This window comes from Oreochromis aureus, unplaced genomic scaffold (genome assembly GCF_013358895.1).
Source record: "Oreochromis aureus strain Israel breed Guangdong unplaced genomic scaffold, ZZ_aureus HiC_scaffold_388, whole genome shotgun sequence".
Lineage (NCBI taxonomy): Eukaryota > Metazoa > Chordata > Actinopteri > Cichliformes > Cichlidae > Oreochromis > Oreochromis aureus.
This window is the reverse complement of record NW_024108935.1, coordinates 38,782-54,926: the sequence shown is the minus strand read 5'-3', so window position 1 is coordinate 54,926 and position 16,145 is coordinate 38,782. Positions and strand designations below refer to the sequence as shown.

Here is a 16,145-nt window from a genome sequence, read left to right as displayed (position 1 = left end):
CCTATACTCAACTTGACTCTGACTCTAACCACATTTAAACATGTCTTCACTACTGACATTTCCTCTTTTCATCCTCTACCGCATAGAAAAATAGGCCAAGCTAAAGCACACAGGGCTGATTCACCTGTTTAAATTTAGAATAGATTTGTGGTGTTTGCAGAAATAGTGAACACACAAAATTCACAAGACACAGCATTTAGATGTTTCAAATCCTGAACATGTACATAAAATTAACGGCTCGGTCAAGTAAAAATAATCATTGGTAATTTGAGATGAACTAACTCTTTAAATGCAGGCATACACAATAAAAAAATGTTGTTCAAGTTTAATAACGAAATCAGTCTTACAAGCACTTGCAACAGTTCTGCAGCAGCATAGAAAAGAGCAACATTCATGCATTGATGATAAAGTTATAAAGGTTTTACTCACCTGTAGAGGAAGACAGCTAGCGTGATGCCACACAGAAGGAATCCAATTGCAGGTGGAAATATGTATAGAAAATATTGTGATGGAATAGATTCTGTATAAAATCAGCAGAGAATTAATTTAAATGGCTTGTTTGACCTTTACTAGAAGTGACTCATCTGCCTTTTTTCGCTACCTACCTTTGGGACTCTCAGACACAGTTAAATTCCATGTAATGCTGTTTACACCACTTTGGCCTGTTATGGTACATGCATAAATTCCTTCATCTTCAGGCTGAGCACTAAAAATAATTAGCTTTGTAGGGAACTCATGATTTATTTTCAGTCTGTGCAATGAGAAACTTGAATAGGTGCGATTCAGCACAATGGAATATTGATAAACTGATCTGCCGTTAGTCCAGGTGATTAGTGAGGCATTTTCCTTGGATATGTTGCAAGTCAGCGTCACTGAGTCTCCTCTGGGCACCGTCATAGCTCCGTTTTCATTTTGAAGCATTACTGAAGTTTAAAGGAAATAAAAATATAAATATATCTTAATATAACATCTGGATAGCTCTAACAGTGTATAAAGTTTAACGGAGACAATCAGTCAATATAAATATATATCGGTATCTAATCTAGAAAAAAGAATCTTAAACACAAATGTGCTCTTTACCTTCAAAGACATGACACATCACTAATAGCTCGATGAAGAGCAGTGCTGCTTGGTTTAGCTTGAACATCATCAGACAGAGAGAGAAACAGACCTGAACTTTACTGTCAGCTTTATTTGTGTCTGAGGAGGAGCCACAAAAAGGAAGTGGTTAGTTGCTTTATTGCTGAATTCTGAACTAATGTATGTGAATGTGTCACCATTTGTTGAAACGATAATTTACATGGATGTAATGTATGAAATGAATCAGTTTAACTAAAAATTGTCAAAATCCAAACACAATTCAAGAAACTAAACACGGCAAATAACTGGTAGCACCACCTGTGGCAGTTCAGATGCCTCACAGTCTGGTGGGTCCATTTTCTAGTCACAGGAATGAAAAGGATGTGGTGGAAAGTTTCATCATGGAGCTGACAAATATGCAGATACTTTTGGACGCTTTCACATCACACTGTAAAATGATATGACTGCACTATGCTGTTGCTGGTGACCACAGTTAATTCTACAAGACATGCTGTGTAAGTAAACAAACAACAACAGTTTGGTCTGCATTTCTTGAAAGATCACATCCCCCAAACTTAGTTTAGAGGGTCTACACTGTATATAGTGAAGTCTGCAAGTTTTCTAACAGCAAAATCTGTTTTGTGCCCAAAATCATTTTGCACATCATTAGAATGAAAGTTATTGGTAAATGGCCTGTATTTATATAGCGCTTTTCTGGTCCCTAAGGACCCCAAAGCGCTTTACATATCCAGTCATTCACCCATTCATACACACATTCACACACTGGTGATGGCAAGCTACGTTGTAGCCACAGCCACCCTGGGGCGCACTGACAGAGGGGAGGCCATGTTTGCATAGCCCTTTTTTAAAATGATGCTTTCATGACATTATTGTGTGTTGGGTGGTGGTCAGGGTTATCCAGACTGACAATTTGGGACATTGAATGTCACCTCTCCGGTGGGGAGGGAGCCTGTTCTATACCAAATGCAGAAAAAAATGTTTTAAGAAAGCAATTAAGTTCATGTTCCAAAAAATATGATTGTTTGCTTGCAGGACAACAGGAGAGATGAGTCCTCCGTCACAGATGGTGTGGTCAGTGAAGATGGTCGCCTGCAGGTTCAAGCTCATTGCATCTCCAACCCACATCCACTGCCACTGTACTTAAGGGAAGTTAAAGACTTTCTTCTGCACTTACATTTGGATCACCTCGATCCATGACAGTCATTCAGGCAGTAATGCCTGGACTGGAAACAAGCATCCTTAAAATAATACAACATTCCAGCTCATGTGTTGGAATGGAAAACAAATGTGTTGTTTAAATTAGAGACTGCACTTGTGACAGAACAACAAATATTTTATTTTGATTATATAAGTAATGTAAGTACAAAACAAACTTGTGGTAGACCTAAACTTATTTTCAGAATAATTAAATCTGAGACTTTGTTTCATTGTAAGATTATAACAGTGATGGCAATATAATTGTTTGTTGTTCAGCAGAACAGTGTCCAGTATGTTGGCTGTTATACTTTGTTGTGTTTGAAAATAAAAGTTGGGCTGATTTTAACATCATTACAAAAATTGTTGTTAATTATTTTTAATCATATTCAGGTTACCACAAATTGTTTTTTCATTTAGTTGAACTTAACATGTTTGTCAGTAGGTAAACAATTAGTATTGTACAGTCAGAAATATCAAGTTATTGTTAATACTGCAGACTTGCAGTATTAGTAGTAAAAATTATAGGCTTCGTTGCCTCAAAAAACTAAGTAAAGTTACTTAAGATGACTGTTAGGACAACTTATACATTAGTTGTCCTAACAGTCATCTTAAGTAAGCTTTACTTAGTTTTTTGAGGCAACGAGTTTCCATAATTTTTTGAGTTCTGGGAACTAACAAGGCTGTACAGTGTACTCAAAATGAGTAAGTTGCCCTAACTTGGTCATCTTACGTAAACGTGATCCAATTTTTTTGAGTTCTGGGAACAAATGAGCTTGTACAGAGTACTCAAAGTAAATAAGTTGTCCTAACTTAGTCATTTTTAGCTAAGCTTTACTCAATTTTTTGAGGCAACGAGTTTCCATAATTTTTTTGAGTTCTGGGAACTAATTAGATTTTACAGTGCAGTATGAACCAAAATCTCTGAGGAATGTCTCCAGAACCTTATTGAATCTTTGACACCAGAAATTTCATTTCATTTCATTTCATTTTGTTTCACACATGGAACAACAGTAATTCATTTCCTGTACACAAACCTTCCTTTCAGTTAAAATAACAAATTAAAGAAACGGGGTCAAATCCTGCACTCAGCTCACTGAGGAATTAAACTGGGATGCTATTATTCCAATGTAATAGATGAAGAACCAACTCAGAAGCAAAAACAAGACTAAATTCACTAAGTAGTACAAAACTAAGAAACATCATAAATATTAAGCAAACCATGAATCTCAAAATATTCAAATAACTAAGTTAGAAACAAAACTCAGAGAGCTGTGAGATCAGACCCAGGACCATCACAAATGTATCGAAATGACTGAACAAGATTGTTTGTGTTAGGTTGATTTTGATAATAGTTTTCATTGTTGTACTTAAATTTGTAAACCTTGTCCTTAAACTGTATGTTTAGAGATTTTTCTGTTCCTGTCGGGAGTCAATTAGTTATAGTGTTTAACTGCAGGCACATTCTATCTAAAGGTTCTGGTTCCTTATCTGGTAAAGGATGTTCACCCCGGCCATTTAGGGGCTCGTTTGTGCTTGTATATGCTGAACCATTAAAGTTAAGCCATATACGGTGAGGGAGATGACCTTTGGATAACTAGGAAATGTGATTAAACAGTTGTAAGCATATATTGTGTGTGAGAAGTCACATATACAGAGACACATACACACATGCACTCAGTCACGTACACACCCACACACACACGTGACTTCCCTGCTAGCAAGTGAGAACCGTACAGAGTGTCTTGGTTTTGTTCACAATGATGAACCTCTGCGCCATCGAGGTCTGACATTAGACCTAACGATCTGTTAGTTAGCTGTTAAAATATCAGTTTGAATGAAGTGTCTTCATAGTGGCCGTTGAATTTCACGTTCGGTATAATGAACACCTTATCAATGCTAAACAAACTTCCAGAATCATGTCTTTCACCTTTATTTTTGAGTAAAAACAAAAAAAAGAAAAGAAAAAAGACTAAAAACTAAGCAGCCACATTCACAACCAAAAGTAGTTAAGTTCAATTCAAAGATCCAAAATGCACGACACAAACAGTTGGTTAGAAAGGAGAAAATGCAGTTTTATTTTTCGGTTGAACAATAATGATCTTGAAACAAGACAGGAAACAGAGAGAATCCAGAGTACAGGCAAATCTTTTTTTTTTTTTTTTTTTTGCCTGTCCTGTTTGGTTATTTAATATAGTATATAATATGGTATGTATAATATGTTTATTAAAATGTTCATCTTTTACATTATCATTTGGAAAAAGTCAACAAAACAGGAAACTGCCTCAGGCTACAAACAGTTAAATAGCGTCTGGTGACCGGGTTTGATGAATCTGTATGCATTTTGTTAACATTATTGTGTATTTGAATTTCCTTTTCAAAATACGCTTTAAAAACATTGCAGATACAGAAAACAGAAACTGTATCAATCTTAGCCATGAAATCCATGATATGAGCCACACAGAATAATTTCCATTTCCTTTAGTCTTTTTCTTCCTTGATGAAGCCTAAGCACATTTCAAAACCTGATCGTGTAAATAAAATTATACTGCATGGTCAACATAAAAAGAAGTCACTTGTATGAGTGACAAAAGGTTTCTCCCACTGAAAACACTACTTCCAGAAGAACAGACTCAAACTTTTAGGATTTACTTACCTGGATGATTGAGCATGCATCAAGACATAAAAACAATAATTTGTCATTTTTAAATGCAGGCAGACACAAAAGAAATGGTGTATGAGCTTCATGATTAAATCACAGTTACCATTACTGACAACAATTCTACACCTGAACAGAAAAGAAAATAATTCATGCATTCACTAGGAAAATAATTTTGTCTTACCTGTAGAGAAAGACAGCCAGTGTGATGCCACATAAAAAAAGAATGCAATTGCAGCTGGGAGCATATATAGAAAATACTGTGATGAAGTGGATTCTGCATAAAATCAACAGTGAATTAATTTAAATTGGTTATTGAAGTGATTGGCAGTGTTTTTTGTCCTACCTACCTTTGGGACTCTCAGACACAGTTAAATTCCATGTAATGCTGTTTACACCACGTCTGTCTGTTATGTTACATGTATAAAGTCCTTCATCTTCAGGTTGAGCACTAAAAATAATTAGCTTTGTAGGAAACTCATGATTTATTTTTAGTCTATGAAATGAGAAATTTGAATAGGTGCCATTCAGCACAATGGAATATTGAAAAGAGATCTGTTGTTGGTCCAGGTGATCAGTGTTGCATTTGTCTTGGATATGTTGCAAGTCAGTGTCACTGAGTCTCCTCTGGACACCAGCATATCTCTGTGGTCGTCTTTAGCGATCTCTATAGTTTAATGGAGACAATTATTCAATATAAAATTCTATCTACATTTGTATCTGGAAAAAGTGAATCTAAAACATAAATGTGTCCTTTACCTGCAAAAACACGCCCACGTTACTAATAGCAGAATAAAGAGCAGTGCTGCTCGATTTAGCTTGAACATCATGACCATGAGACAACGAGAGAAACAGACCTGAACTTCACCGTAACTGTAAAAATCCAAAGTTTTAATATTAACAAATCATATTCAGATATTTCAAAATCAAAATCATTATATTACCAAAGACCTGCCCTATGAGCCTGTGGTGCTCTTTCAAATTCTTCATCCCATCACGACATGTATTGAATGTGTTTTATATTTATTGTTCAATAAAAGTTTGATATTAAAAGCACATCCATTTATTGAAAAACAACACAAACTGCACACAAACTTCCTATCTGAACACTTTTTTTTTAGCAGGTCAGGATTTCTATTTCTATGACTATAATTTTTTTTAAAATCAGTATCTGATATTAAGCTCAGACAGTCTATAGTACATTAAAGCACACTAAAGGCAAAGGAGGCTCTTTCATTGTACTGTGAACCAACAGGCCCTGTTATGGCCAGTGTGTGTCTGTATACACTGGCATTAACATGTTACTACTGTCGAGCAGACAAGTCTTCTTCTTACACAAATACTGATCTATGCCACCTACAGTCAGTTAGTAACAATATTGTTTACATCATGGAGATAACATCACTGTCAGATATTACCTGTAGATGTAGAAATTCAGCAGAGATTGATGTTCAGATCTTTTTAATCCAAATTGTAGAGCGATTGATCCAATGTGTCTTTTCTCTTGTACACTTTGTTTCCTGTTCAACTTTTCTCAGAATTTTTTTCTTGTCAACACACAGCTTGAACTGAGCCTAGCAAAGTGATGACCACAAAACACTTTTTTTTTTCCACTTTGTTTTTAAAACACGTGCTGCCACGGTGGGCTCTAAATGGGTTGTATAGAAAAATAGGCCAACACAAAGCATAAATGGCTGATTCATCCTTTAAAAAATATAATTTGTTTTGGGTGCTCACAAAAATGCAGAAAAACACAGAGCTAACTTAAACAGGTGTACCAAAACAGGAGATGGAAGTTTTTAAGTTTTTCTTTCAAAGATGTCACAGAATATTCGCTAAATATATAACTAAACACATAAAATGCTTCTCAGTTTGTTTGAATTTAGTCGTCACATTTTCTGTGATGTTAGCAAACAATAATTATCTGAATTCTGTACATCCCAAGTATTCATCTTAGACACACAAAGGTTTAAAGCCACCTTTTAAATCACACTTATCCAGTTAGAGCAAACCAACGTATCAATTTGTTTACATATCGTGTCATGAATGAAAATCATTACATGTTCCACTGGTTCCATTATATGTTCTATATTTATGCATTAGAACTTTGTTCAAAAGGAAAAAATCTTGCTAATCAAATCCTTTTTGGCATTATGCACATTAATATGCATGTTGGTCAAATTAATTTTAAACTATGTGTCACTTTCCTAAAAAAAAAAAAAAGCACAGGCACCACTACAAAACTTTGTACCATAACTGGTGCAGGTAAGTGTGGCTCAAGTTACAAAACATTGATGAAAATGTTACATTTATAGTCTTTTGTCTTCAGGTTAAGCAGTAAAAATCAACACACACAACATTTAAAAATATAAATAATAAATAAATAATAATTAAATAATATAATATGTCAATTTATAACAATCACTTTAGAATTAGAAGGCTGATTTAAAGTTTAAAGGTTGATTTAAACATATGTAAAATCTCACCACTAGGTGTCAGTAGATTGCAGTGTGCAGTCAAATGAACTGTGTGTTCTTACTCCTCTCATTTCAGCTGCATAATCATGGGTCGGGCCAACGCTGTAGGACAAACAACTCTGACTGCTTATCACTTTCATCTGTATCAGAATGGGATAATGAGATATATATGTCAGATCTTACTTTGGTCCAAGAGATTATACTTTGTTTGTTTTTTATGGATATGCTGCAAGTCAACATCAATAAGTCTCATCTGGACAACAACACAGTTCTGTACTTATCTATACCAATCTCTAAGATCTCAAGAAAAAGTCCAAAATGTCATAAACAAAATCTGTGAGAAAACTCAGCATACACTCAGTCTACATTAACATGAAAAACCCTATACTGTATCTGGGAGGACATAGCAAACAGGTATGTGGTTAGAGTTTTAAAAGTCATATGACTAATGGTAAATGAAGGTAACCCACATAACAATATAAAATATATATTAAAATATACAATTTAATTAATAAATATTGAAAAGAGGTTTCTTTTAAAATGAAAATGAGATGGTTGGAACGGTTCGTCTTCAGTTTTAGCTTTCAAGTTGAAAAAAGTCCATGTCTCTGTGTAACTGGAAGGCTCATCAGCTCAGAAGTGAGCGTCGATTAAATTCAGCCTCTCCATATACTGACTGCTGGATATGTTGGTGTTTAGTATACCTGTGATTCATCCCGATCCATACCTGTGTGCAGATTATTTGGACTGTTTGTATCTGACACCTTTGAAAACTCTTCATGTTCTTTCTTTGCAGTTAAGGATGTAAGACCCAGTATCTGTGTGTGTGTTCCTGTTTTATTTTTTAATCACCCTTGCCTCTTTTGACTAGTCCTTCACTTCCTGTGTTCCTGTTTTACCCCCACCCATTCTATGCTGCCACACAGTAAATTTCCCAGTGTTAAATCAGCAGTGTTAAAGTGTATTTACTCTAATAGAGTCATTATAACGACAGCTGGAGCAAAACGCCTCCCAGTGTGGGTGATAATTCGCGGAGTTAAAAAACGCAGTGTCAATGTTACACTAGAAAGCTCCTCCCACCACAGACTCCTTTTCAAACTGAGAGGATTTTTCACGGCGCCATTTTCTTCACATCAGTTACACGGTAAGTTGTTCATATTCACTTATTAAACCAACAATTTGACATTTTAAACACAAGTAGCATGTTAAAATAAGGTTACATTCCTTTTGTCCATGTTTATTATATATTTCATTTTGTACCTGAAGCAAATGTGACACTGTCTGTATGCTAACGTAAGGTTGTTAATTAGTGTGGGCTAAGACTGTAAGGATTGTTAATGTATTTCAGTGTGTAGTGGTGATTGTGTTGTGTTCTAGCATGTTTGAAATTCCATTAAATTAAACCCTCTATGTGTTGGGAGCTACATATTAACATTAGCTAGCTAACTAGCATTTTGGCTAACATTGGTGCACGGGCACCGCTTGTTATTGTTACATTTTAAATTATGTAAGGCAAGCATTAACTAATTAAAATTTTACACTAATGTTACACCTTTCACTTCTTTTTGGATACCTAGCTATAGAGGTCGTTTTCAGTAAGGTTATTGTCTTATTTCAATTCCGCTGTCTTTAGCGATTTTACAGTTACTGTTATTACAACCAGCAGGCAGTATAAACTTGATAAAGTATCCAAAATATCCAGGATTCAGTTTGTAATGTTTTCTTTTATTAGTTTTAACTTAAGATGACAGTGTTTGTATTTGTAGTGAGTTAACTTGATGTTAACTAATGATGGTATTGACACAAGTTACCTTTTTCCATTTTGGTTAGCAGACTATTCAGTATGTTAAACTAAAGATGAACAAAATACTGACTCCCTAGTGCTAAGTTAGATCAGACAAACGGTAAAAGTACTAGTAATTATTTTAGTTTTGTATTGAGGAATATATTTCATGTAGGTGAAATACTCATTTAGTACAGGGCTTAAAAACTACAGCCAAAGGGCTGAAACACCTTGTTACACTGAAAAAGTAACATACAGTGTAAGAAATAACAATGCAAGGCTGTTTTACTGGTATTTATGGGACTGTTTTAATATTCACATTTTCTGTTTACAGTAGTTCGATGAAGAGCACTGACTATAAGAAATTACTGTCTACAGGAAGCATGCCAGAGGAATTGTAACCTTTTTCCCTTACCTCAGTGGCCCTTACTCCAAAAATGGCTATGTAAGTAGCTCATAGTAATAACTGATACAACCAAAATCACGTTTAAACATTTTAAATCCTGCTAAAATGTATGTCCTTATCAACTGTTCATTGTTACATAACTTATTTTGTTCATTCATTTATCAGTGTCTGTACATGTCACTCTCCAAGGAACATTATTATGATGGCGAGAGTGGCACTGGGTACTTGGCCTGGAGGATTAAAACCATACAGAGATGCACCGCTAAAGGGAGGCGATTATCATCTGGAGGTAACATTTATAATTCAGTGGAAATACATAATACGGTTCCACATTGTGGTTCTTTATTAATAATGGTTATTAAATGTTGTTATTAGTTTTGATAAAGAAGCTGTATTTCATATTGTCTAGCACCAGGAGATGGATCATCGAGTGAAGACCAGTGTGGTGGACCAACTGTCAGACGAGAGTTGCAGTTTGTTACAGAGAAGGTGCTGAGTGAGAATGAGTGCAAGGATACAATCTCTCTGATGAAACATTCAGCTGATGAAGACACAGTCAAGAAGAAGATGAAGTTGACATTTGTTTATCAACACAGCATGGTCCTTGACCTCCTGCTGTCAAGCAACATACTGTCTGTTTTCCACGTTTCAAAGATCTCAAAGGCTTGGTGAATATTTGTCATTACTTTGACAATGTAAACACACTTTAATATTTTGTAGATAGCAGATATAATTCTCTATTCTCTTCCCTGTTACAGATCGAACAGGATTTTGTACTGATGTTTGGTGAGGATGTATCAGGCAGGTTGCTGGAGAGGTGGCCAACAGCATTCAAAAGAAAGATTATCCAACAAGGCAGAAAGCTTCCTTCTACCAGTGACCTGAAAGAACTCTTGCTGGCAGCTGACTCACCTGAGGATGCCACTGAAGTTAATGCTGACATTGGTGAGCTGTTGTTTCTTTGATTAGCACATTCATAGCATATATAATGTTTGTCACAGAACAGTTATCCTTTTTGTCTTTTGGGTCTACTCAAACATTTTTTCAATGCATTGAAATATATTGTTGATGATGATTCAACTTTATTAAAAACAAATAATTTTTGCAGGCTGGGACAGTGGGACAGGTGGGACAATAGCAATTTATTGCTATTACATCTGATTCCATCATCTGGTCAGGGTCGGAAGAGACCAGGGAAGGTGTCAGCTTCTCAAGCAGAAAGGCATCTTGTGGTCTTCAAGAAGGTTTGTGTTTCTTTTCTATTTTTATGTTATGAATTACCAGTTTAAGAAAACTTGATTCTTATTGCCTGTCTGTATTTGTCTTTTCAGACTGGAACAAATATCCAAGAGCACCTTGATGCCGTCACTACCAGCACTCAACCCGACCTCCTGGCTGTTGGGGTGAAAAGAATGACATCCACTGGTTCTTCATTATTCTTGACAAGAATGCCATGCCATGCAAGTCTACCTCTTCACTTGGTTCTTTTGATGAACTGTTTAAAGCACATTTTGTGTTTGGCACATCTTACAACACTATGCTTCACAACATGTACACGTTCATCCAAACCACAGGTTTTAGAAAACATTTAAATACCAAACACCTTAACTATTTTGACCAACAGGCTGACGCTGATGTTAATCTACAGCCTGATGTGGCAGTTAAAGAAGTTAGCACTACAGGGGAGGTGATGTCAACTAATGTAGAAGAAACACACCCACAACATCTGAAAAGGTCAAATAAGAGCACTTTGGATATGTGTGCCTCTGCTGTTGCACAACTCAGGGCAGCTGGATTAAGCCAATCTACTGTGAATAGTTTTGTCTCCTCAATGGAGGAAGTGTTTTTTGAGATTCATACTCAGGCTAAAGATGCAGCCTTACAGAGTGTACCTTTACAGGACACCACAAGTAAAAATAAATATAATAGTAATAAAATAAAGCATTGGGAGTCCTTTAGCCTTGAAAGATTAGCTTTAGGACCAGGAAAGATGGTGACACTTGGAGAGCTGGAAGAAGGTCCAGAAATTGCTTGGAGCTGTGTTTGTTTTCAGCTAAGTGGATAATAACACACGGTACAGAGTACTGCCCTGACTTTATCATCTGTACAGATGTAGTGTCTGAGATTCCGGTTTTTTGTAAGATCAAAAGTATTGTTGTGAAAGATGACATTGTATTGCTCTCATGGAAAACTGATGGAAACCCTGTGTTTTGATGACCATTATCATGCATTTAGGGTCAGACTGCATCCCAATATGGTGCTGAAGGTGTTGAACATAAATGAGCTGTGTTGCTTCTTCAAATTAAGTATGGCATTTCAGATTCCTCCCTGTATGTCGTTCCATATTGCAGTTTTATGCCAAACTAAATTCATTGTTTTAAAGTGTTTTATACACTACATGAGATGTTTTTATATTTTGAGCCTAACATAAAAATAAAGCTGTTAAATGTATCATCTAGTTGTGGTTTTGCTTACTTGTTTTATATGTAAAAGCATTATTAAAACCAGGTTTTCATGCTGCAAAACAGTGAATTGTGTGTAAAGGTAACACTACAGGAAGAGTTTTAGTAACACTACTTGGTGTAAAATTAATTACAAATTTTACTCTATGAGAGCTAATTTTTCACTAGAGATTAGTGTATGAATAACACAGTATAGAGTAACATCAACTCCCATCAGAGTTCTTTGAACCCCCAGTGTTAATTTCAAATAACTCCATTCAGTGTTAAAAATCAGTGGGATTTTACTCAAATAGAGTTAATTTATCACTATGATAGAGTAAATAATATGACACTACTAGTAGTGTTAAGTTGATTTAACACTATGCGGTGTTACTCAGTGTTAAATTTTTACTCTATTTAGAGTTAAATTTACTCTAAAATTTTAACACTATAGAAAGAGTTGATTTAACACCAATTCCGAATGGGACCAAATAGACTCGGAAACAGTGTTAAATTTAACTCTTTAAGTGTTAGTTTGACACTGCAAATTTTACTGTGCACCATCTGCTTAATTACCAGCATTACAATTTGTACTTCTTCTTGTGTTGTCTCCTGGTGTGTTGCTGGATTGGTTACCTGTGCACCACACCTTGATTTACAGCATCTATATTAGGGTTTTATTTTGCGGGAAGGGTGGGGTTCAGGTTTTATTTCATTTTTAGGTTTAAGTATGATGAGCCTCTGCAGACTGAGCTCTGGGAAAATAACCAGAGTGGGATACTTTCTAGTTAAAAAAGGAACATATAGATTGTGGTTGGATAGAAAATGGCCCCAGACTCAACTTTGACTAACCATATTTAAACACTTCTTCACTACTGACATTTCCTCTTTTCATCCTCTACTGCATAGAAAAATAGGCCAAGGAAAAACCGAGGGCTGATTCACCTCTTTAAATTTAGAATAAATTTGTGGTGTTTGAAGAAATAGTGAACATGCAAAATTTACAACACACACATGAGAGTTGGTTAGTAAATCTTAACAAACTCTAAATGTTATAGTGACCATGGGAAATGGAAAACGTCCATCACTGTGAGAATTTGCAGACAGTGCAAATGATCACTATTTGTAGCCGTATTTTTTTAACACAATAGATATTGAATTGAATTATATCTTGATTTTTTTAAATATTAACAATTTTGCACACAAAACCAAATGAAAATTCATACATGAAAACTGTCCTTGAAAGGGTGGAATACAAAACAGAAACCAAAACACTTGCAGTCATAAACCATGATGAGAACAAAAATAAAAGTACAAAACTTAAAACACTGGGTCAATGACCCAGGTACCCTAAACGACCCCTTTAAATTTAGAATAAATTTGTGGTTGATAGGTTTGTAGCTTAAACCTATTCGCTGGAACGTTGAAGGCAATGTGATCACACAGCAAGCAAGACACGAAGTAGGCAAAGTTCTTTGGGTTACTCATGCATGAGGGAGGCCTGCCTGGAGCCAAGTGTCGTTCCACCTACTTGACCTCCATCAGACTCTCAGCCAGGTTCCCCATAGCACTCCTTTTATTGAGGTTACTTGAATATGCATAGGGTCATTAACATATGATGTATACATACACACAAAGGGTACCTTGCCTGTGGTTTTGCAAAGTGTGTGTGTGTGTGTGTGTGTGTGTGTGTGTGTGTGTGTGTGTGTGTGTGTGTGTGTGTGTGTGTGTGTGAATTGCTGACCAAAAAGGGTCACACAGCAGGAACAACATCCTAGGTCATAAAGAGGGTAACCTCCCCACACCCAATCTATGGTTCACCTAGATAACACAGTGAAGCCATACAAAGGGCAGGAAGTTTTACCACATCAGACCTTCACAAGGATGTTGCCTGTGATAAACACTACAGCCCCCACTCAGAACCTCGAGAATCTGGGAGGGAGAACAAAAGAATTCCTTTCAACACACAGTTAAAGTACAAATGGTAAGAATAAAAATGACAAACATTTAACAATTCACTCTAACAGTGGTGTTCGCAGAAATAGTGAACACGCAATGCACAGCATTTAGATGTTTCAAAGCCCGAACATGTAAATAAAACTTAACCACATGATCAACTTGAAAATAATCATTTGTAACTCGAGACAAAGTGACACTTAGGCTACGGCCACACTAATACGTTATCGTTTGAAAACGCATCGTTTTCTCTCCGTTTTGGCCTACCGTCCCTCAAGGAAAACACAGAGTTTTCAAAACGCTCTCGAAAACACATAAATTTGAAAACGGTGCTTTCGCGTCGTAGTGTGGACAGCGAAAACGCAGGCTTTCTAAAACGGTGACGCATGTTAGTCATATGACGCAGTCATGTGACCAATTAAAGATAGCAGAGAGCATTATACAGCAGTTGTTTTGTTTGCTCTTAATTTTGAAAGCCCTATTAAAGATTAATATCAGTTTGTACATGCTCCAGATAGCTTTTCCTCAAATTCTTTAATTCTCACTCGCTTTTGCAACTTTGTACTTTTGTGTTACTTGCAGCAACAACTCCACCACATTGTTAGTCCATTTAAAAAACTCGGTGCTTTTTCTCAACATTTTGCCGCGATGTTTCAAAGAGCCGGAAAGTAAGTAAGTGGCAGACAGAAATGAGGCAGGTTGAATCTTCTTGCATTTCATGCATGCGCGGTACTAGAATGTAAGCGTCTTCAGCCGCTTCAATGTGGACGCACAACTCTGTGAAAACGACTGAAAACGCTAGTGTGGACGAGGAGCGCTTTCCGATGAAAATGCCGTTTTCAAATCTATCTGGGCTAGTGTGGACGTAGCCTTAAAATGCAGGCAGACACAACAGAAATGGTGTTTGAGATTTCTAATCCAATCAGTCTTACAAGTACTTACAACAACTGTACAGAATAACTGAAAATCACATTTATGATGAAGATAAAAGCTTTTACTCACCTGCAGAAGAAGCTAGAGGGAGAGGGGCAGAGGGAGTGTTCGCCCAGGGCGCCAAACAGGCTAGGACCGCCACTGCTCCCACACATACATTGATGCATGCTTTGACGCATGCAGTAATTCTTTTTCAATAGAAATTCATTCATTCATTATGAAGTTGATACACTGAAAATTAAAGGAAATAATAAATATATCTTAGTATAAATCTGGATAGTTCTGTGGTCTTCTTTAACACTGTCTTAAGTTTAATGGAAACAATCAGTCAATATAAAATTATATCTGCATTTAATCTAGAACAAAAGAATCTTAAACACAAATGTGCTCTTTACCATGGCTGTTTGATTTAGCTTGAACATCATAATCATTGGACAGAGAGAGAAACAGACCTGAACTTTGCTGTCAGCTTTATTTGTATGTGAGGAGGACCTGCAAAAAAGGAAGTGGGTAGTTGCTGTATTGCTGAGCTCATAAGAAACTGAACACAATTCTATTGCAATTTAGTCCCTCATGTCATAAATATAAGATACACCAGTGTAAAGGAGAATTCTTCAGCTGCAATTAAACCTCATCTGCACAGTTTATCACACTTTACCGACCAGATTCAGACTGTTAGCTGACACTTCACAGTTGTGCAACATGTTGTGTACTCGATGATTCTGACCTATCAAAACAGGGACTGGCAATGACTTTTCTTGCGTGTGTTGCTCAGTTTGTGACACAACTTTGATTGGTTGTGCGCATGTTGATATTATTTGTTGCTGTATTTCATTATTTACCAAATTAGGGGTGAATTATGGTTGATATGTATGAAAACATAGAACATCTTAGTTCTATTCAAGTCTTTCAGGTCCATTATCATATGGGAACTGGTTAATAAATCTTAACAAACTCATATAATTTATAAATAAATATTACAATGACCACATATGTGGATCTAGCAACCCTTGTTCTTGGCATGGGTAAGCTATGAAACAACAGCCAACCTAGGTGTGAACACTAACATGTGCCTGGTGTCCAGGTATCCAGGTGGGATCACAGAACCTCACAGGTGAACCAGAAATACTGTACTCAGCTCACTGAGGAATTAAACTGGGATGTTATCATTCAAATATAACAGATGATGAACCAA

The 16,145-nt window shown here is 36.2% G+C and overlaps 3 long non-coding RNA genes across 4 annotated transcripts; 2 read left to right on the top strand and 1 right to left on the bottom strand.

The window, feature by feature from the left end:
• Positions 1 to 246: 246 nt before the first annotated feature.
• LOC120437066 lies at positions 247 to 1,152 on the bottom strand. Its single transcript, XR_005610797.1, has 3 exons — positions 1,081 to 1,152; positions 606 to 923; positions 247 to 520 (listed from the first exon to the last, which is right to left on the bottom strand). It is a non-coding gene; the product is annotated as an uncharacterized LOC120437066 (long non-coding RNA).
• A 7,218-nt stretch (positions 1,153 to 8,370) lies between these two features.
• On the top strand, positions 8,371 to 10,248 carry LOC120437064. Of its 2 annotated transcripts, none has more exons than XR_005610796.1 (4): positions 8,371 to 8,575; positions 9,549 to 9,611; positions 9,786 to 9,909; positions 10,030 to 10,248. It is a non-coding gene; the product is annotated as an uncharacterized LOC120437064 (long non-coding RNA). The 2 variants fall into 2 exon arrangements; XR_005610795.1 differs by having other exon boundaries at positions 9,549 to 9,659.
• A 15-nt stretch (positions 10,249 to 10,263) lies between these two features.
• On the top strand, positions 10,264 to 10,761 carry LOC120437067. Its single transcript, XR_005610798.1, has 3 exons — positions 10,264 to 10,288; positions 10,379 to 10,565; positions 10,729 to 10,761. It is a non-coding gene; the product is annotated as an uncharacterized LOC120437067 (long non-coding RNA).
• Positions 10,762 to 16,145: the final 5,384 nt, after the last annotated feature.